Source organism: Mustela nivalis (genome assembly GCF_964662115.1).
Source record: "Mustela nivalis genome assembly, chromosome: 8".
Taxonomy (NCBI): Eukaryota; Metazoa; Chordata; class Mammalia; order Carnivora; family Mustelidae; genus Mustela; species Mustela nivalis.
In genome coordinates this window covers 62,993,599-63,015,860 of record NC_139027.1, presented here as the reverse complement: position 1 = coordinate 63,015,860, position 22,262 = coordinate 62,993,599, and the positions used below count along the sequence as shown (strand labels likewise).

Sequence of the window (22,262 nt, the reverse complement as noted above, 5' to 3'; positions counted from 1 at the left end):
GGCTTTGCAGTGCACCATGCATGTAAAAGAGGAAAAACAAAGCTGCTTACAGAAGAGTTTCCATTCTCAGATTTTAGAATAAATTCTCTAGCTGTAATGAAGTACAGAATAATCCTTTTGCATTTATTGAATTACTGAGTTACAAACCTTGGCCCCACATTTTATCCCCCCGCTGGATTGTCCTCCTTCATCCATCCATTTTTGAGAACTTGGGTGCAGGATACCACCCCAGACATTGTTATTAGTAACTATTTTATATTTTGTTACAATAATATCCCTGAAGATTAATCTGAACACGCTCAATTCATTTTTCCAATTGTTACCTATTACTTGACATAACAACTCTTAACTATAGAGTAATTCGGGCCTCTGTATGTTTGATGCTGATAACAGTTAAAGTATAAATAAATAGATGAGCTCTCTTGAAGAGAAAAAAAAAAAGAAGCTGTACTTAATTTTGAGTAAGCTCAGCTGATGATACAGGTCTAATTTTTATCTAGTCAGGGTATCATGTTGAAATAGAGATTAAGAGTCCTTGGTCTGCAGTATAAAGTGGATCTTTCCACATGCCTTCCACAGTTGGGGTCCTACCCACCTTTTTGAATCATGTCTACTCAAACTTTTTCACTCATTCCTCCTGGACGTGCCTCCATGCTTTCCCTCTTCCAGGTCTTTGTTCATATTTTCCCTCAGCTTTTCTGATTAGCTGACTATGTCTGGTACTAGCCAATTTTTTAAAAGCTTAGATGCCACCTCATTTATGAATGTCAAGTCAAGTCCAGTAGACTAATCCCTATTTTCTCTGCACTCTTAAAAATATCTTTCCTTTGGCACTCATCATTGCATTTCATGATTTGTGACACAGGGGAGGTGTAGATAAAGTGATTAATTAATTAAACAAACACTTATTGAGCATCTATTATGTTCTTTGTGTTGGGAATACAAAGATGATTAATCATGAACTCCCTAGCAAGAGCTCATACTCTACCAGAAGTGACAGATGTGCAGCATACAGCTCAATGTAATGAATTTCTATAATGAATATGGATGGAGGGCTGTGGAAGCACAGAAAAAAGAATGACTTGGTTTTCACATATTTAGCTTAATAGACACAGATAAAGAAATTGCTATTTGCCAGGAACTATTCCAAATGCAATAAAATATTAGTTTATCCATCTAGCAATCTTATGGTGAAGGTACTACAAGATACATATTATTATCATTCCCAGTTTACAGATGAAGAAACTGAGGCACATTGACATAGCTAGTAGGTGCCAGAGCAAGGATTTGACCCAGGGAGCCTGGGTCCTGAATCCTTGCTCAGAACTACTAGACTATGCTTACTTAGTATGTATTCAATGATCATAAAAGTTTAAGAAATAGACTTATTTCCAAGAGAAATTGATTTTCTGATGAACCAGCACTCAGTATGTTGCATATGACAGGAACTTCATGGCTGTTTGTGAAATAAATATCTTGGTTCATGAGGGACGTATAGGTGTTTGATAGGCAAAGAAAAGAGGGAAGGGCATTCCTGGGAAGATGGATGGAGATGTGCCAAGATGCGGAGTTAGGAAAAGACAGGGACTATTTAGAGGACGGTGGGAAGTTCTGTGGCAGGTGCTGGGCCTGTTTGCCTCATTTCCATTCTCCCATTGTGCCCTGCTCTACTCTGTATTATCCCTAGTGCTGCTTCTATGGGCTGTGTTACCCAGATCTGCACGAGGCCAGGTTTGCCCATGAAAGACCTGGCCAGACACTGCAGACCAGAAGGCAGGCAGAGCACAGAGCATTTGTCCCAGACTCTCTTGCCTGTGGTATTGTCCCTGTCTGTGGCTATGTCTTCTGGTCAACTTCTGCCCGGCAATTCTGGTCCCTGGTCCCCCTCTTTTCCCACCAATCCCCTAACCCAAGTATGTTAGGTGTCCTGCACTTACTAACCTCTGAGCTCTTCATCATCCCTTGCTCAGTTCCTCAATTGTATGATTTCCTATGTAAGCAACCCCTAAAACTAAATTCCCTTCCCCCCAACCCTCAAAAAAAGCCTTAGCTACTAGACTTCCATTTTCATGCTTAGACACTGACAGATATACTCAGAGTATTAGGGAAATGGTAGAGTATATTATTCATATGAGAGAGGAAAAGGTTGAACTTATCATTGATGAATAAAGCAAAGTAAAAATTTTATTATTATTTCCTTTTTATTTAAAAAATTATTGTACATTTTGCAGATGCATACTGTATTAGTACAGTGGCATATAAGTTAATATAGTGTATTTAATAATATATCATTTCAATCTTCTTAATGTATTTGTATTTATATATAATTTGTAAATATATGATATATATTTATGTACTATACATTTATACAAATTATGTATAAATATATAATATATACAAATTATATAAAATATATATTCATATCTTTAAATATATATTTTGAGGCATTCATCCTCGAAGACTTTACTGATGGGGCATTCATTTAAAAAGTTTGGAGTCTCTATAAAAATACATTGAACTGGTGTCATAATACCAACAAAATTCACAATCCATTAGCATCTTCGTGATAGGCCATGTTGAGTGAGAACTTGTGATAGAAGCATGTTAACACAGTGCCGCACGTAACTTGGGTGACTTCCGTGGGAAGATTTCATTTTTCTTTAGACATAGAGCTTAAATAAATTAAGCTCTCTAGCATTGGAGGGGACACAGATGAAAGAAATGAAGGAGTGAGGAAGAGAGAGCGAAACGGAAGTAAAGAAGGATGGAAATCTATTCAAATGGTACATGAACAGAAATGAAAAACTAAAATGGCCCCACAGGGCCAGCTTCCCATCCTCTCATCACTGTCCACAGGCTAGCCTCTCAAAGGTCCAAAAGTTCTTCCCTTTAGATGGTCGGTACCTTCAGAGGACATGTGGCTGCTCTGGAAGGTAACTTAGCATCTGTATTCCCATCTTATCCTAGTCCAAATTGATGAAAGAATAGGGCTGAATCCAAGGTATCAGGTAGTCAGAAGAGTTGCAATGTCTGTAGAAACAATGTCTGTCTGTGTAAATGTTTCTTCTATCAGGGTTTATAAGCTCCAGTCTGGATAGGTGGCTATTGGCCATGCAGATCATTGAGAGCACTAGTGTCCATGTATTTCTTAGAGGTCAAGCATTATTTATTTTTATTTTTAGGTGAAAATAATGAAAACATAATCATGAAGTAATAAGATGTGCCTATAGGTAGAAGTTCCTATGATTGTCTCTTGCACTGTATTTTGGAGACTACTGTTTGTGTTGTGAAGCTGAAGCTGGTGTGTTAAATTCAGATTCAGTGGACTTGGACCTGCTAAATGAGAAGGCATCAGCCACCCACAGGGGATTGGCAGGTAGCTCCCTCATGTTCAAGTTCCCCACCCTGGGGAAGTGAAAATGCTGGGGTTCGTTGTGATTGAAGGCACATTTTAATACACGCACACCAAAGAATAAAGTCACAGGATTGTCATAGATCCCAGCAAAAGGTAGGGGGATATGCAATGAGCCAGGAAGGACAGTTCTCTGTTCCAGGAGATGGAGAGCAGGGCAGAAAGCACCTCTTACTTACAAAGCGATCGGGGTGAGGTCACTAACTTCTTAACCAACACATCAAAGGCGTATTTTAAATGGTAGCCCACGAAAAGCAACGTGGGAACTCTGGAGAATGCAGGGTGTGGGTCTTTATCCAAATGCCCAGACTCTGGGTGTGAACAAGGTTGTTATACTGCAAAATGCCTAAGCAACAATTCAAAATAGTTGTTTTTTTTCTCAACACGCTGGTTTATATAATTTTCTATTTTATTTGGCATTTTTAAATGCTAGTCATTTTTATTTGTGTTTTCAAGTGACCCTAGGGGAAGAACAGAAGGAGGGGAAAAGAAAAACAGCTAAAATAGCTCAACACCTGAGCTTGCTCACACTGCTCTTTTTCAAGTTCATGCTTCTGCACCAGTTGGTTCGATATGGACAGAACCCTGGGAAATGAGCAACCCTATAGAATAATTTTTTTTGTGTTGTGCTTCACGTTCCAGAGTAGCTATTTTCAACTAGTATCACAGAGAGCTGCTACTAGCAACTGTTAAATTACATAGGAATTTGACTTCACACTGTTTATTGAAGAAATGCTAGAGCATATTAAGTGAAGTTTTACTGTGCTTGTATATTTCTCAGATGCAGCTACAATGCTAACTGCCTTTATTACAGTGAGAAAGTTGCTATAGCATTTATAATATATAAACGTTTAAATTATATTGTATGTTTTCAAATAATCTATGAAAACAAGATAAAGTAACAGTTTACTTTGATGTTTGGGAAAAGAAACTAGAAATAAAATTAAAAGTCTTGCTATAGAAAATGCTATCATCTACATTGCAGTTTTGGGAAGATGACAAGAATATACATATGTCATAAAGTACATGCTTTTCAGGGTAAGTTTAAGAAATAAGAAAATCTAATCTCCATGTTTGAGAAAACCAGCTCTTAATATCCTTTGGGTTCTTCCTTTTCTATCCTGGAGAATTACAAATCTCTAAGCATTATCCATTGTATGTCTTCCCTAGTGCTTAGTTCCTGGATTTATGTTCTATTCAAGTACTGATTGCATTAAATAATAATGTTAATTCTCAGTAGTTATGAGTCAAAATTAGCTAGATTATTTGAAATCTCCCTATCATAATAAAAATACAATTTAAAATACCTTTGTTACTTTTTTTGTCAAGGGATCATCATTATTATAATTACCATCTCCTCAAGATAGTATTTATTACTTCTGTATAAAACAGAGCATTACTAGATCTATCTTTAAAGAGCATCCAATATGAGGATGGAAAGGTGGTGATTATTTTACCTCTCCCCCACAGGTTCCTACTAAGACAAGTGATAAGATTTGCTTTACAGTGGAATGTACGCATCAATGAACACACATCAGCTCGCTAGGTATATTATGAGGATCTTTTAAAAAATGTGAAAGAATAAACTGTGGATTTCTCCCTTTTTCCTACTAGCTTTGTGCTACAGTAAAGTATGTTTTCTGATCATATTTTTAATATACATATGTGTGTGTGTGTATTCCAGATATTGGTTTATTTAAAGGAAAAATAACAGTTTTCTAAAGCATGGATTCCAAAGGGCATAATTAAATTTTAAAAACACTTTGGGCTAATTTTAATATTTCAGACTAAAAAAAAAAAGTGAATGAGGTGGTAGTGGTTGGGAAGATACTCATTTGGCTGCTCAAAGAGCTGTGTCTGGGTTCTGGGACCCCTCAAGTATAGCAGCAGCTGTGCCCATAGATGATCCTGCACCCATTCCAAGAAGTGCCTGGCTAGAAGAGGGAAATTCATGTTTCCTGACTACCTGCGCCAAGAGCAGGGAGAAGCATTGTCAAGACTCTGCAATTCTTCTCTTTGGGTTTGCCATGGATGCTGTGGTTATAGTTTTCCAAAAAACAAAGGATAATGAAACTGTTAGGAGAATTTGATCCTTTCACAACTCTGTTGCATATTAGAACCTTACACTCATTCCAAAAACTACAGAATGTGTGAGTTTTCCAACTTTTATTCTCCTTGGATTTGAAAAAAATAATCTTCCTTAGCCAAAATTTCTTCTGAGACTGGGAAAAGAAAATAAATTTCCTAAAAACCTAATGATCATTTAGGAGCCATAAGAGGAGCAGTGCCTTATCTCTAATGGACATATTTTGGAAGTAAACAGTAGAATTTAAGGAAACCATGAAAGTAATATAACTAAATGCCTGCATTTTTTAAGAGAAATGACTTGATAAAATTAAAATTAAAATCAAACCAAAGACAGAGAGATGAGGATCAGGAGGAATCAGGAAGTAGACATTGCAGGAGAGACACTGCAAAGCCATCCTACCACAAAAAGTACCCTCTCTCTGCCACTTTGCTGCAATTCTAACATAAAAATCCCTGACTTTATGACTTCTCCCAAAAATCCCTTTGTATTCCAGATATTGGAAGGCTCTTCTCTCTTCTAAATTGAAATGTCTAAGAGTCCTAGTCAAGTTACACTGCAATTAGTGTCAAAGACACAATTTGAACCCAAGATCTCCATTGTGCCACCCCAGTAATCTTTTTCAAATGGGACTTTTAATTCCACGTGAAAAGCCTTAAAAATGAGTATATATATATATATATATATGTATATTTTAAGATCTTATTTATTTGACACAGAGAGAAATCACAAGTAGGAGAGTGTGGGGTAAGCAGGCTCCCCTCTGAGCAGAGAGCCCGATGCGGGGCTCGATCCCAGGACTCTGAGATCATGACCTGAGCCAAAGGCAGAGGCTCAACCCACTGAGCCACCCGGGCACCCCCAAAATAAGTATATTCTTGAGCATTTTATTGCCCATATTTATTTTTGTGTCTAGGGCTGGTGCTGAGAAGTTCAACTTTAATTATCTTGCAATGAAACAGATAAGAATTTAATGCATCCCAAGTGATGGCCGAATGAATGAGGGACAACTTTGCAAAGGAAAGTATCACAGATCACTGAATTTCCAAAATGGTGGGCTCATTGCTCAACCACTTGACACATCGTAGAATAGGAAAATCAATAATCACCAGTCCATATTTATAAGCCTAGAGGTAAGTTAGTTCAGGCAAAATATTATCACATAAAATTAATTGGGCAAGTTAGATCCTATTGGCATTATAGATTTGATTAATGTATAAATGTACATTATTTCATGGTGACATGGTGTCATTTGCCATGCTGAGACATCGTTATTGTCTTGCTCAACCCCCACCTGTTTTTGTAATCTGGCTGGCAGGTGGGTGTGTGTTTTTACATCAGCAGCAAACACAGAAAGTCAACTCAGAGGTTACAGGACCCAGATCCCTAGGGGCCTAATTCACCACCAAGGACTCTCATATAGAGAGTGATAATTTGACTTATAGGTAGTCAGACAACCACTTGTATTACTCATTATTTCTTCTCATTCCTGGTCTCACTTGAATAACTTCCTGGGCGGGGGGGGTGTGTGTATTTATTTTTATTTATTTATTTATTTAAAAAAATTTCTTTAAGATTTTATTTATTTATTTGACAGAATGAGAGATATCATAAGTAGGCAGAGAGGCAGAGAGAGAGAGGAAGCAGGCTCCCTGCTGAGCAGAGAGCCTGATGCGGGGCTCAATCCCAGGACGCTGAGATCAGACCTGAGTCGATGGTAGAGGCTTAACCCACTGAGCCACCCAGGCGCCCTCTATTTTTATTTTTTCATTCACCCTCTTTGGTTACTTGGGCAGAGTTGGGATATGAATGTAGGATAGCTGGACTAAAACCCCATGTCTTCTGACCTCTTTTTTCAGTGCCTCGAGGATCTTAATTCTAAAGTGAGAACATAAAGACAGTCACCAGAATGGCTATTACATCATTGCAGTCACTGTGTCATAGAGTTCCAAGAGATGAAGAATGAAGTTCTAGCTCTGTAAAACTCCACCCATTGTTCAGAGCCTCTGTTCCTCCACCCCACATCCTTCTGGTAAATCCTTGTCTCTAGCAGTAGCATGACCAGGACTCTAGTCTTTGAAGCTAGTAAGAGCTGAATCAGTTATCAACTGCTGCATAATAGTCCACTCCAAGAACTTGTCACTTGAAATGACAATTATTTATTGTCATCATTCTATGAATTGACTAGGCAGTTATTCTACTCCATGTAGTGTTGGCTGCGATCACTCTTGTAGCTGAATTCGGCTAGCAGCTAGACTAGGGTGCCTCGGCTCTCCTCCATGTGGCCTCTCTCTCTTTAGCAGAATAGTCCATGCTTCTTTCAAGGTGTAAAAGATTCTAGAAGGGAGCAACCCTGAAGGATAAGCCCCAACATATAAGGGCTTACTGAGCTTCTACTTGTGTCACACTTTCTAGCGACCAAAGCAATTCACATGGCTGAAGCCAATAGCCAGGGATGGGACTATACAAGGGCATGAATACAGAAATGTGTGATTAACTACAGGCCATCGATGTAACAGACCTAAAACCTAAAAAATCTGACTGTATTAGTTTTCAATTATTTCAACATTCTCAAGTGTCTGGTATACCATTAGCATGTTGTTAGGCATGAAGATTTAAAGAATGCTGTTAATAAGGGAGGGAAGGTACACATATTCAGATCTATAATGTGATCTTGCCTGGGGTGAAATACTAAGAAATATATGTATTGGTCTCTGACTCTTGTTCCTGACCCAGGGCTACTAAATTTCTTAAGAGCTAAGAACACTAGGAGAATCTCTTTTTTTAATATTTAGTCTTTGACCAGTCCCTGACCTGTACATTTCCTAAGTGACAAGAGCATTAGGAGCAACTTTTGTTCTACCGAGGTGACCCTGGATGGGCTCCTGGATAGGGGCTACTCACTGAAAGGATGAAGCCATGATTAGATACTTGAAGTATTCAGCGCTGCCCCCATTCTCTTGAGAATGGAGAAGGGCTGAAAATGGAGCTTGTGATCGGCCATGCCTACATTAAAATCTCAAAAGTACAGGCTTCAGTGAACTTCTAGGTTCACAAACACATCTACACTGGGAGAATGGGACAACCCTAACTCCATAGGGACAGAAACTCCTACAATCAGACTTTGCCCTATATATCTTTTCATCTGGCTATTCATTGGTATCCTTTAATTGTTAAATGTAAGAGGGTGTTCTTCTGAGTTCTGTTGAGTGCTCTAGCAAACTAACTGAATCCAAAGGGGAAGAAAGTCACGAAAACCTCCGATTTGTAGCCAAGTCAGAGGGAAAGGGTAACCAGGGGGCCTACGTCTTGTGATGGGCATATGAAATGGGGCAGAGGCAGTCTCATGGGACAAGCCTTCGACCTATGGGATCTGATAGTATCTCCTGGTAGAAAGTGTCAGAATTGAGTTAAAATTTTAGAATACCCCGCTGGTGTCATGGAAGAATTGCTTGGTATGGGAAAACCCCATACATATCTGGTGACCAGAAGTGTCAGAAATAAAGTGTTGTGACTGTGGCAGCCTTGTGAGAGGGAAGGAGACACCTAGGTAGAAGAACAAGTTTTTCTAATACACATGGTTAAGGAGAAAAGTGAGAATTTGGAACGGACTCAAGAGGTGCTCTACTTGACCATCTCCTTCCAACTTCCAAAGCATACCTCAGTTTATAGCAGGCAGCCAATGAAATGAATCGGAGGACAGACAGGAAAATGGTACAAAAACACAAAACTCAACTGTATTAGAGAAATAATGCCAGTATGGATCAGCAATTCTACATAAGCAGGCCAGGTCTTCAAATAAATGAATGGAAAACAGGGCACCTGTGTGGCTTAGTCAGTTAAGCAACCAACTCTTGATTTCAGCTCAGGTCATGATCTCAGGTTCATGAGATGCAGCTCTATTTGGGGCTCTGTGCTCAGCAGGGAGTCTGCCTGAGTTTCTCTGCCTCCCTCTCCCTCTGCCCCTCCTCCTGCTGGCACATTTGCATGCTCACTCTAACAGATAAATAATTTTTAAAATAATTAATTAATTAATGCAAAATGTGTTTTTTTATCTGACTTTTAAAAGTGAAACTATGGCTCCTTAAGTATAATTTTTGTGCAACAATTAAAAAGGATTCTTCCATGTACTTAGTACCTGAGTCCCCTATTCAAAGGCCTATATGACACTTCTGCTGTGCAGAACTTTATCACACAGTTCTGCACTACAGAAGTGTCATATTTGATGCCAGGAGAAGTTTCCATCACTAGGAGAGGGTAAACATCAAGGTGGGTTTCATAAGATCAAGTTTGATTTAGAATTGGGAAAATGTGTAAAATTTGGCATGGGAGAGAGAGGAATAATTCATGTATGAAAAAAAATAGGGTCATAACTTCTGTTGAACTTTTCTGAGGGAACAGAGTAAAGCCATGTGTAAATAGGGGGTTTGATGGAGGTCGTTTCCATTGCTTGGCAATACAATTCCTTTCTCTTTTCTCCTTATATATAATCAGAATGCTTGAACTCCTATTTATTCATTGACCTAATGGTTAAAAACACTAGTGACTGGCACATAGTGCAAATACGCATTAGTTTAGTTCTCTTAGATTGGTATCAGGTGGTCCCTTCACCCTTATAATCAGTATATTATGTGACCTGCAAACAGTTGTCCAAATTCCTAAGGGTGACATTACTTTATCCAATAGTGCTCTCCTCCCACAGAATAAACACAGGTAAGGCACTAACTTCTTTTAATGAGATTAATTATAATGATAAGAGACATTTTCAATGCAAGATGTAGATGCCTTTCAATCGTCTCTATGAATTAAAATATTGAATCATTTTTGGTGCCACTGATATGGTGGTTATAAATAGAAGTGAAAATGAAGGAGTAGTTTTTTAAATAAATGAAGCCATAACCCTAGACTTTTTCTGTCCTGGATTACATGGAGTCTCCTCATAAATCCACCTAGGACAGAACTTAAATGATGCCTGCATTAACTACAGTGAGAACTGGTGATAGAATGCATTTCTACCCACAGAAACCCCAAAGAAAGGGGTGCTGAGCCTTCCTTCCTGCCAGGACCTAAATATTCCCTCGAAGTTTTAAACCCCATAGTACATGATTAGAGTCTACACCACCACCCCTCCCAAATATTTGTGCAACGTAAGTACCACCAATTTACACAAAGGAAAGGCTGAGAGATGCCCTACTCTTCTGGAAGCTTTCCACTGTGCTAGTTTGGAGTGTGTGTGTGTGTGTGAGAGAGAGAGAGTGAGTGTGTGTGTGTGTGTGTGTGTATTACCCGTGTTTTCTTAAAGGAGTTGAATCGACGCCAATAGGTCATCCTCCCCCGATGAGCACTCTGTATTATGATTATTCCTCCCCTGGGGTGGTGGAGACTATTCTGTACGCCTTTAGGCAGTCAGACATCACTTACACTTGAGATTTTCAAAGTAAACGAAGAACCTAGCGCTTCTGCAGAGTCCAAAATCCGCCTGCGAACTTGGGTACGAGAGAGTTTGGCGGGAAGGAAAGGTGACTGAGAAGTTGCGCCACATTTGTCTGGCACTTTCCACGGAGGAGAGTCTAATAAGTGGGGGGGCTACCGGAAAGGAGAGGGAGGGAAAGAGAGAAACACCCTCCTCCTCTTTCAGAAATTGCACCTCAGCCCGAGATTTGGGTATTATTTTACCTGTATTTATAAAAACCACCACCGCACTCCCTGCACCAACTACCCAACTGCCTCGACTTCCATTAAAAGCAGCTACTAAGACCAAAGAAAGAGGGAAAGACTGAGGAGCTGGGGGAAGACAAATAAATAAATAAAAGAGAGCGCAAGGGGGGGAAGGGGAGAGAAGGGAGAGAGGGAGCGCCTGGGACTCCAGACGGCGGCAGGTTCAATTAGCTAAACAAAGAAATCATGGCGGATTGTTTACATTTGGCAGCGCCCGGGCTGCGCGGACCGCCGGCCCCGAGCCGCCGCGGCCCCCGAGGAGTCGGCCGAGCTGCCCCCGCGCCCTGGCCGGGTAAGTGACGCCGGCCGCGGGCCCGGGGCGCGGCCGCCACGCGCGCCGCCCCCGCCGCCACCCCGCCCCCGCCGGCCCCCGGCGCCCCCCCCCCCCGCCCCCGCCACTCCCCCTGCAGTCGCCCCAGCCCCCTCCCCCTGCCCCCGGCGCAGCTGGGCTCTGTGTGGATTTCGGTGACGCTGTGGCTCTGTTCTTTTGCTGCTGCTGCTGCTGCTGCTGCAGCCATGGGGAAGGGGTGGGGGCAGCGGAGCGGCGAGGAGAGTGAGACCCCCCACTCCGTGCGGCTGTCGCCTCTCGGGGTCAGCCCAGCGGGCGACCGCGGGGCGTGCTCTCTGGCGCCTCCGCTTCCAGGACCCGGGCTGAGTGCGCCGCAGCCCCGCAGGTGGGGCGGGGCAGTGACCCGGAGGGCTGCGCCAGTGCGGAGGGCGGGGATGGTTACTGAGAGACGAAGCCCCGGGAAGGGCCACCGCCTTCGGTCGTCGGGGTTTAGCGGCCTCCTTCGCAGCCTCCTACTTGTGTGCCCTCTCTTTCCTGCCCTCCATCACCACGACCTTTCTCTCTCCTTTCTGTCCACCCCCTCCTTGCTTCTCCCTGGCCATCCTTAAGGTTGAGAACCTGAGCAAGAGGTCACCTCTAAAGGCTGAACCTGAACTGGCCAAAGCCACCCACGTCTGTGAGAGCTTTTCCAAAGGCTCAATCTTTCCTCATCTTTTTGGCCCCAGGGTTCACTTCTTTTTCCCACGTAGGATGGAACTCTCTCGCTCCTACAGAGGCTTTTAGAGTGTCTTTGTGCTAAGGTTGGCACAGTGGTACTGGGAGGTTGGCTAATGACGGGGAGGAAAACAAAGGCGACAAGTGGGGGGGGGGAGAAGGGGGGCAATGTCACCAACAACAGAGGAGGCTCTCTATTCTCCCAGGAAAGATGGTTTCCTTTGCGGGAATCCTTCGAGCATCATCGGCTTGCAACTGACACATTTCCTTTGTAGAGCAAAAAACAAATCTTTAGGTCTTCAAGTTAATCTCAGTTTTTCTTTCAATAAAACTTTTTTTTTTTAATGTTTAGTGCATTTAGTAGTTTTCTTTTTTCTTTTTTTTTCTTGCTTCCCCTTTCCAGAATCTCAGTTAATACCTCATATTTTGTTGGTGTCCTAGTGGGGGGAAATCCACAGCCAGAGACTGTGAGAGCAGGACTGGAGTTGGTAGCATTTAAACAGCCGCACAAGCTTGGCTGGCGACCAGGGCGTCAGGACCAAACCCAGCTGCATCTCTTGCAGACATCCTTTTGAGTCTCTGACATACACCTGACAGGTTGCTAGTGGACATTGTAATTAGTAGTAAAATAAATCACTTTACCCCCTGAGAAGGAAAATTCTGATGTTTAAAACCCCCCACCTCCAAACCTCTTGTATTATCATAACAATTATTCTATCTTGTCCATACAGGTATGATTCAAGTGAATGAACTTTCTATTCATAATTTTTGTTACACCTTCTCAAAGGCCCAACTAGAGGAAGGTGTTCTCCTACTTTTTCTCTCCTTCCCCTTGCAAGTAGCACCCGGTTAATTGATTCTCATGTATCAGATCAGACAGATTATATCTACTTTTTGCTTGTTGATCACTAAAGCAACTTTCTATCCAACCCACTACATCTTTAATAAAGCAATACTTATTTTGCAATTATTTGGGGGCAGTCATAGCCCTATAGGTTGCCATCTTGCTACTTAGTTCTTTTTAACCTATTGACATTTCAAAAAAAATGAAATTCACTCATAATAGAGGAAAGAGAGTGGGTGGAAACACAGCTAACTCAAGAACCTAGAACTTACTGGAGTCAGAAGTTCTCACTTAAGATTGCGCATGTTTATTTTCACACTGTGTGGACAAAAGAAAAACAAAGTTGGTGTTTCCACAAAGAGCTTCCACCCGTACACTTAACCCACTAGTTAGCTTGAGATTCCATTACTCAGTAACCCTAAGCACATTCTCATAAATGGATTTTACGTTGACTTCCTGCCCATACCAGGTCAGAGATCATAATCATGGAAAGAAGTGAATTGGCCTCCAAAGTCACTTTAACAGAAGCAGAAAGATCAGTCTTAGGGTTATAGATCTTGCTGACCCATTAAGGGTCAGTAAATTAGTAGACTGCACTTGAGTTGACACTTCTGATCTCAACTTAATGGGTTGATTAACTGATGGCTGCTATCTTCATTATGGGCTATTAGCACATTGTTAAACCTGAACTTAGAGTACGGAACTGTTTTTATGTTTACTCTTTGGTTCCCAAGGTTAATCAATATTCATCATGGCCTTAAATTATTTTTAACTAAAGAGGTTAAATAAACCCTTTTGTAGAGAAAAGAAAATCCAATACCATAACTGTATATGATTTGGGGATGCAAAATGTTATCTGATTAAAGATTTTGCAACATACACAAAAATACCCAATTAGAAACTCTATCGCCAAATGGAAAAGTACATATAAACATACACATTACAGATTTAAAATCAACTTCCTTCTCATTAGTAGCTAGTGCCCTGACCCTCTTACTCTTCTGTGTGCATTTGAGTGATGGTCAAATTTAACACATGATATTTAGACATCCAGTGATGATTTTCATAACTTAGAGGCTAGGAATAGCTCTTTATAGGCAGTCTAAGCCTAGACTTTGCCTACAGGAAAATGTGAATATTAGGCCCCAATGAGGCACACATCTGTGATCAGTGTATGTTAGAAATCAGTCTAAAATTTGCATTACTAAATCCCTAGTGTATTTGTTCTTCCTTGACCTTCCTGAAACTTCTAGAACATTCAAAGGTAGATGGAATCCTGATAGAATGGGGTCATCAGTGATTACTCTTTAATTTCACTATTTTGTAATCAGTATGTCAAGAATGCTGGGAAAACTATGTAAAATGGTTGCAAAGTTTATACTCTCAATCCCATGTGAGATTAGGAATTGTATAGATTGTTTCTTTCATGAGGAACTTCATTCAAAACTCAGCATTCTTCTGTCAGCTATGTCGCAAAAGGAGCAGTACTTTCTGGTAGAGGTTTCTAAATTGAATAATTGGTAAACATGTATTAAAATGAAATAAAAAAACCAAAATGTACTTAAACTCAAGAATTATTATAGAGATAAAAATAGGAGAATGAGAGTTTTTTTTTTTTAATATCTCTAAAATCAAGGTTAAGAAGGGCTCAAGGAAGCCTGATAGTTTCAAAATCAAAGGATTATTCCCTTGAATGGAAAGGACACTAAAATTGGAAAAGAGTAGCTCATTGATGACTTTAGGGTGGGTAGCATCGATCAAGGGTTAGGAACCAGAGGCAAGATTGTGGTAGGGGAAGGAAGAGGGTGGAAAACACCATCACAGATAATTTTCAACAAGAATGGCTCAGAATGACATTCCTGAAAGGTACTATGGTTGGCAGACTCTGGGTTTGCAAGACCAAGTCTCTGAGAAAATAGGGTCCTCATAGAAATGGAATTAAAATAGCATTAACTACATTAAAAACTCCATTGCAAATAAAAGCTGTGGAGGGCACCTGCCTATGAAACTAGCCACATTTGTCAGCATTAAAAGGTTGCACCAATAGGTAATCCTCTTGAATCGTCTTCTTTAGTTGTTTGGGGACACATGGCTATAGGACTGTGATCTGCCGAGGCAGACGGTCGGTCCCCAAGCTCCAGGGTACACAGATTATTTTTGGCTTTAGAGTGTTTGCACCCATTCTTACTTGAAATTCAATGTCTTTTGCACTTGCTTTCACCCTGATTTCATTTTCTTAAGCCCTGTCAAAATGCTTTTGTAACCATATAGCCCTTCTACAAATTATCTTGATATTTAGAAGAATTTGTTTTCTTTTTCTTTCTTTCTTTCTTTCTTTTTTTTTTTTTTTCTTGGAGGGGGGCTGTGCATCTGGTATCATATCTGCAGTTAGAGGATGTGCTCTAAGCAGATTCTTCTCTGAGACACTGGATGATATTGCCCACCAGAGAATGCAGCAACAGTCATTGTCCTATCCTGTCACTGAAGTGATTGAACTGCATCTATAACAGGTTAAATGATGATTGGCTTTACCCTTGTAATGTATACATATAAAGTGAGTTATTTAACGTTTGTTTGGCAAGAGCTTATTTTTATTATGAATGGTATATTGTGAGCAAGGGAGAAGTAAGAGCAAAACATGAAGCACTGACAATCTGCAGATAGATAAGGCTTTTAAAAAAACAACTAAGAATTTAATTTAATGAAGGTGGCTTGGAGGTACACTCCTGTTTACAGTGGGAGTGTGGGCGTGGGGGTTGCTGTCATGATTCAGAGGCTGTGGAAAACAAAGTGGGGCAGCAGAAAGGATTCTTTCCCCATGTTTTGCACCTACTCACCTCAGAGGAAGCAGCAGTGGATACAACCAAGGCCACAAAGCAAGTCTAACTCAAATCTGTGGAATGCATCCAGAGAAGACAAGGTCTCTCCATGCAGCACTCAAAGGTGCTCCTCATCGTGGGGCTGCCAGACACACATACCAGAAAGCTCTGTGCCAGTTAGCAGAAGGGCCACTGGAAGCAGAATCTTATCGGGGTAAGAGGCTGGAGGAGCTCTGCTGGGCCACCCAGGCCTGGCCCTGTGTCACCACCCAGCTCCATGAGTACCAGCATAGAAGCCAGAACCAGGCCGAAGGTGAATCAGAAAGTAGGTAGGCTTTATTTGAAGAAGGTTAGGTGGAGGTGTGGGTATCACCCCAGAACTCTGGATAGAGGCAGCATACCCAACTCTGTTGCCAAACGCAGCTCACCAGTGGCTTAGAGCTTTTACTATTCGATCGTGTCCCTATTGTACATGTTTTGTGGGGAGGGGAGAGGATTGGATGTGGCTGCAGAGATTGGATGGACAGAGTGGGGAAAAGGCAGGAGCTGCTAAAAATGGAGCAACCCAATGAAACTACAGGGTTAGAATATAATAAAATGTCCATAATATTCCAAAGGTGTGGCTTTGGAAAGCAAGAACTACACACACAAATAAAACTGTGTGTCCGGGATACGTATGTTGAACGATGCACTGAAAGCTACTTTAAGTTGCTCTGAATTAATGTGTCAGAATTCATCTTTCAAGCCCTTGGGTGTGTCGCCACAACTCAATGAAATTTTTAAATTCAAAGAATAGACTCGTATAACACATTTGTCACGGAAAGCATCCTTTCCAAATGAAAACTTCTAAATATAGCCCAGGTGAAACTGAGCCCCGGAAAGAGTGTGTTTGGCAATGGTATTTTATTATCAATTGCCAGCATTTTCCCTATTGCCAACACATTTTGAAAGTTGTATTTTCTCGAAGGCATCATGTACGGTTTAATAGAACTGATTAAATGACAATAACTTCCTGGTTAAAACAAAACACAACAAATAATCCAATATCTTTCCCCTCTCATAATTAGTTGAAGAATGATACTACATATATACAAGAGATTCTGTGAATATCTAAGAATATCATACTCTCAAGAACACACACAGAACTCAACATAGTGAACATTCAAAACAGCATCTCTTAAAAAAATCAATGTCTTCTGTTTTATTCTGCTTTTTAGGACTCCCTCAAAATTTTGGTAGCCTGTAACTTAAAAATAATGTATAAATTTTCTATTCCTGTTACTAAAACTTACTACAAACTTCCTTGCTTAGGACGACCCTAATTAATTATCTTTCAGTTCTATAGGTCGAAACTCTGACCTGGGTCTCCCTGGGCTACCATCAAGATGTCCGTAGGGTTGCATTTCTTTCTAAGGGCTCTGGGGGAAAATTCATATCCTTGCCTTTTCCACATTCTACCGGCCACCGACATTCCTCGGCTTCTGGCTCCCTTTCTCCATCTTCAAAGCCAGCAATGTTGCATCTTTCTGACTTTCTTCCATGGTCACATCTCCCTCCAACTACCCTTGGGATCAGTTCTCTGCCTGTAAGGATCCATGTGGTTGGACTGGGCACATCTGGCTAGTCCCCATTCCATGGACATTTGCGAAGTCCCCTTTGCCACAGAAGGTATCACATTCACACTTTCTTGGGATTAGGACTTGAACATCTTTGGGAGGGGGGCATTATTCTTCCAAACTTTAAGGCTGCTTTCTTAACTGTTAATTTAGGTCTTCCGCAAACAGACACCAAGGTAGGGATGCCTGTGCCACAAGTTTATTTGACAGTGATACCAAGAAATGCTATTGAGGGAGTGGGGAAAGAATATTAGGCATAAAAGAAAGACAAGAAATGGCACATCATCAAGGAAGTAGCTACTGGGGAATTGAAGTTTAATTCCACTGAGGCACTCTGAGGGCTAGTGTAGAACAAATAATTATTCCAGTGGAGTGGTGAGGAGTCTGTAGCATGTATCCACCACATCCCGTTCTGATTGTCTCAGGCTGCATCTAGGACTAGTCTCTCCCTGCTCTCTGGCTCTTCTGACTGGTCGGGCGACGGGACCACACCTCTTCTCCTAGCCATGCTGCAGACCACAAACAAAGATCACAGGGAGTCACAGCAAGCAGGCTTCAGAGTGGAGTGAGTGTTAGGAGTATATGTATGGAACCCCAGATACCTCCCAAATTTATTTGTCTGCAAGTCCTACTTCTTATCATAATTTCTCTGATACCTCCCTCTTTCTATTGCTATAGTTCAGATCAACTTCTCTGCATTGCTCTACGAATCCATTCTTCCAGCTCAAGTTCTGGTCCACTCCAAGTTGTGCTATATATGACTTTAAAGTTTGTCCTCCTTAAAACATGACTTTTATTATGTTACTTAAAACAGACAAGGAAGTAAACAGAAGTCTTTGTCAATTTCCCATTACCTAGAAGAAAATGTAAAAATAAAAATTCCTAGTCTGGCCCCTTATCACCTTACCTTTGTCAACTTTTTAAAAATTTTATTAATTGTTTTTATTAACACATAATGCATTATTTGCCCCAGTGGTATAGGTCTGTAAATCATCAGGCTTACACATTCCACAGCACTCACCATTTCACATACCCTCTCCAATGTCCATAATCCAACCACCCTCTCCCTACCCCTGCTCCCCCCAGCAACCCTCAGTCTGCTTTGTGACGTTAAGATTCTCTTATGGTGAGGCGCCTGGGTGGCTCAGTGGGTTAAGCCTCTGCCTTTGGCTCCGGTCATGATCCCAGAGTCCTGGGATGGAGCCCGGCGTCAGGCTCTCTGCTCAGCTGGGAGCCTGCTTCCCCCTCTCTCTCTCTGCCTGCCTTTCTGCCTACGTGTGATCTCTGTCAAATAAATAAGTAAAATCTTTAAAAAAAAAAGAGTCTCTTATGGTTTGTCTCCCTCCCGATCCCATCTTGTTTCATTTTTTTCCTTCCCTAGCTCCCAAACCCCCCACTTTGCCTCTCAACTTCCTCATATCAGGGAGATCATATGATAATTGTCTTTCTCTGATTGACCTTTGTCAACTCTTATACCAATTTACCTTTATCAGCTTTACCCTGTCCCTGGAGAACAGAAGAACTAATCCAATTTGCCTAACGATGTTTTTGCTAAGTTCATAGCCCTTAACCCTTTCAATCTAAGCCTGGATGATATGGAACTTTTCACCTGATCTAGGTCAAATACTCTTATCTCATTAGTCTCTTTACTTGTCTCATTACTATTTTTAAGCCCATCTTAGGCTTTCCTTTCTTCGTGCTCTTGGTCATAGATTTTCTTTTTCTAGACTAATGATCTAATCTCTGCTCATCCTTCAAGGTTCAAGTAAAATCTTTCCCTTCTCCATGTAGCCTTGCATTAGCCCATCCCAGCTGGAAGTGAGGGATCTCTCTTCTCTGAACACTTTAAAGCTACTATTTTAACTTTTTTTTTTTTTTTATAATTTTAGCTATCTTTTTCATAAAATGTAAGTTTAATCTCCTCAGACAGGTTCTCTGGCCTTTGAAGATAACAGGACATCATATATTTTTTTGACTCTCAAATCAGAGAATGTTTTGGTTGTAGCCGTACTCTTTAGCTATTTATTGGTAAATTTGTTAAACAAATAATCTTTTTCTTTTTTAATCATGAGCAACATATTTTGACCAAAGCAAAACTAATTAAAGGGGGGAAAAAATCAGGATTTTAGTGACAAATGCTACTGCTGTGCTACAAAGAAACTCATTACTTGAGCTGAATAAAAGAATCTAATTCTTTTTTTCTTTCTTACTTCAACCAGTTTAAAAAAAAAAAAAATAAAGACACCAACAGGTTTGAAACCAAGAGATCTTAAAAGTATAGACTAGAAGTTTGGATGTTTCTCTCTTAACCTATCCCAAAGAGATGTGGTAAGAAGTATAAAGAACTTTTTTTTTAACTGACAAAGTATGGTTTTAAAGTGTTTTTCATTTAAAATTTTCGAATTTAAAAACTAATTTAAAAAGAACCTAGGATAGGACTGCACTAGCAAGGTGAAAATATCCAGTGGCTTCTAGGAGGCTGGTTTTACTCTTTTGCCATTGGGAAAAAACATCCCTTTTTCATTTTGATCTCAAGAGTCAAGGAGGTGACTGCAGAAGCTGGAAAGTTTGGCTGATGATTCTTTATGATATCCGTACAGTTATTCTTCCGTGCACAACCACACATATCAAGGCCTGTGTTGTTGTTGCCTTTTTAGCATTGGAAATAGTATTTGTACCAACGATAGCATGGAAGTACCGCCAACAGAATAAAATAAAGTTATCTGGTAGGGGAGTCACGTCTTCTTATCTCTGACCTCATTAACATCAATCAATTGAGTTAATAATCAACACAGACTGCCAGTTACACTTTAGCAGTTTCCAACACTGGGAGTTTAAAAATACTGATGCCTGGTGGCTGTCTGCACTATTTTTTTTTTTAAGATTTTATTTATTTATTTGACAGAGAGAGATCACAGGTAGGCAGAGAGGCAGGTGGGGGTGGGGCAGTGATGGTGGGCGGGGAGGGAAGCAGGCTCTGCTGAGCAGAGAGCCTGATGCTGGGCTCGATCCAGGACCCTGAGACCATGACCTGAGCTGAAGGCAGAGGCTTAACCCGCTGAGCCACTCAGGCACCCCTGCCTATGCCAATTCCAAGGTGATAGGTTTGGCTGGTGTTCTGGGTGTCAACATTCTGAAATTAGCTCCAGGTAATTCTCATGAGCCCCGCAAACTGAGAGTCACTGTTCCACTCCCAATCATCTTATGCAGGCTGACCGGACTAAGGCTATTGTGGATTTCAGAGTTTATTGATAACTGAACTCATCTACTCTCTTCTCCCAGGCAATTTAAGAGTCGAGCAAGCAAATCTGGCAGTATTGAGAGTAATGACTCCTCTATCCACATTATAGGAGTCAGAGTTAAATTTCAGGTCTCCAGACTTCTAGGCCATAGTCTTTTCGTACTTTAAGTGGGATCCTTGGACCAGAAGTAGCAGTTGAGAGCTTGTTAGGAATGCAGAATCTGAGGCCATATCCCTGACCACCAGAATCAGAGTCGTCGTCTTCTTCTTTTTCTTCTTCTTCTTCTTCTTCTTTTTTTTTTTTTTAAGATTTTATTTATTTATTTCAGACAGAGAGAGAGAAACCATGAGCAGGAGAGAGGGGTAGAGGGAAAAGCAGACTCCTGCTGAGTGGGGAGCCCAATGCAGTACTCAGTCAGGACCCTGGGATCATGACCTGAGGCAAAGGCAGACACTTAACCAACTGAGCCACCCAGGAGTCCCCAGAGTCTGCTTTTATACTAACTTGCCCAGCTACTTGGTATTGACCCCAGGTGAGAGCTTTGCGAGGCCTTCATCTTCACTATCACTTCACTGCCATCTCTGAGAGCCCTCAGGATCATCCCTACAGCCTCAACATCTAATGCAATGCTTGGAACGGAAAGGCAACTGTTGCATTTTACATTCATTTTTGCTATAAAATATGTCAGACATATACTTTTAAATAAATTATCCTTCAAAATAAATGAACTTGATTATATTTTCTATATACTGTTTGAGATTTCATCTTTAATTAAGTACCTGTGCTGTATTGGGTCCTGTAACTACAAAGGCAAAAGAGATCCTTTTTTCACTGTCTAGTTGGGGGAAAGAGAGGGGCAATAAGCAGATGGGGTAACACTGTGGGGTAGGAGCCACGGTGGAAATACTGTGGCATAAGAGCTCACAATGTTTGCTATGGAAACATGGCGAGAGAACATTGGGTCTGCGTCTTTGAGGTAGCATGGGATAGTCTTTGGGATGGCATTGGGGTCTTAAGGGCAAGTGAAAGCAAAGCTGACCCCACACAGCAATCAGGAGTCAGCCAAGTAGTGGAGGTGTGGGGATGCAGGCAGTGCTATGCACAGGGTCTTAGGAAGAGAGCTGCCTAGGCAGAGGTTCGGAGTCCACACACCTCTACCCATGTGTCAAAACATAAGGCAAATAACCACACTCAGGAATGATGGTTCCTGACCACCCAGTAGATGGATAGTAAAGTATTGGACTGGAGAGTAAAGTACTGGATGACTGGACTTGGTGTAAAGGGCAGAGAGGAATGTTCCTTTATTTCTTATCTACTTGGCTTTAGGTAAAAGGGAAAATATTTAGAAAACTAGGGGATGGGGTGCCTGGGTGGCTCAGTGGGCTAAACCTCTGTCTTCTGCTCAGGTCATGATCTCAGGGTCCTGGGATCGAGCCCCACATGAGGCTCTCTTCTCAGTAGGGAGCCTGCTTCCCCCCCGCTCTGCCTGCCTCTCTGCCTACTTATGATCTCTGTCAAATAA

The 22,262-nt window shown here is 41.2% G+C and overlaps 2 protein-coding genes across 2 annotated transcripts in view; one reads left to right on the top strand and one right to left on the bottom strand.

Moving 5' to 3' along the window:
- FANCL (FA complementation group L) overlaps window positions 1-22,262 on the bottom strand; it is a 304,302-nt gene that overhangs the window by 253,106 nt on the left and 28,934 nt on the right. The window lies entirely within an intron of this gene.
- LOC309871387 (uncharacterized protein) overlaps window positions 7,509-22,262 on the top strand; it is a 574,873-nt gene continuing 560,119 nt past the window's right edge. Inside the window, exons 1-3 of the mRNA XM_082744364.1 lie at window positions 7,509-7,583; window positions 10,521-10,645; window positions 11,428-11,508. The gene's annotated coding sequence lies outside the window, so the exon portion shown is untranslated. The remainder of the gene's footprint in view (window positions 7,584-10,520; window positions 10,646-11,427; window positions 11,509-22,262) is intronic.